This window comes from Trachymyrmex cornetzi, unplaced genomic scaffold (assembly GCF_001594075.2).
Source record: "Trachymyrmex cornetzi isolate Tcor2-1 unplaced genomic scaffold, Tcor1.1 scaffold430, whole genome shotgun sequence".
In the NCBI taxonomy this organism is placed as follows: domain Eukaryota; kingdom Metazoa; phylum Arthropoda; class Insecta; order Hymenoptera; family Formicidae; genus Trachymyrmex; species Trachymyrmex cornetzi.
In genome coordinates, this window is record NW_017299070.1 from 38,889 (window position 1) to 39,903 (window position 1,015).

The window sequence follows — 1,015 nt, forward strand, 5'->3', positions numbered from 1 at the left end:
GGGGCGCCGATCTGAACCCGTGGATACCGTGGCCGATGACTCCGTTATCTGTAGGAGGGTCGGTAGGCTGCAGCAGCAGTTCGCATTGAGGATTATACGCGCCTATTGTACGGTCTCGTACGAGGCGGCGATCCTCTCGGGGATGGTGCCGTTCGACCTCGTTGCAAACTGTCTGCAACGCTCTTATTTGAGGAGACGCGACATTCTTGTGCGCGATGGCGTGGTAGCCCCGCGTGCGCTCGAGGCCATTCGTGAGATGGAAATGGGGTTGTTCATTCGTAGATAGCGCGATCGCCTTGCCGGCCTGTCTCCGGATGCGCCCGGGGGGGCGGTGCGCGACGCGATGGCGGGCGACTATCTAGAGACCTGGGTGAGGGGGGGGGGGGCATGGCGCCCTCACGTATCGAATTACACAGATTCTGACGGGGCACGGGGTATTTGAGTCGCATCTATACGAGATCAATCGACGGGAATCCCGCGTGTGCCTGTATTGTAGAGCCGCGGTACCCACATCCTCTTTCTCTGACCTGCGTGGGCTCGGGAGAGGGAGGGTGTGCTAGGGCCGGTGGGTATCGACCGAACATATCGCGCGGTGGTAAGGGCAGCTATGCGCTCTCCCCAAGCCTGGGACACTTTCGCAGGTTTCTGCGAAGCGATGATGCTGAGGAAAGAAGACGAGCGTACTCGCGAGCGAGGGCTGGTTCCCCGCAGGGTCGCGCCGGTCCCCCTCCTCCGTCAGAGGAGGATAACTCGGATGACCTGAATGGGGGCCCGTGACTCCCGCGTGAATCACCCTAGGGCCAACTTGCCCGCATTCCGCACACGATGTAATTCTGTGTAAATAGCGTGTTTTGTTAGTAAGTTAGCGTAATCTTAAGTTAAGGACTACATATATATTCGTATATATTCGTATATTCAAGACCGTTTTACCCGTATTTTCTAGGCAATAGCGAACCGGTGGGTTCGTAGATCGAAGTAATGCTGAACAGCGAGTTCCGGGGGGGGGGGGGGGTTT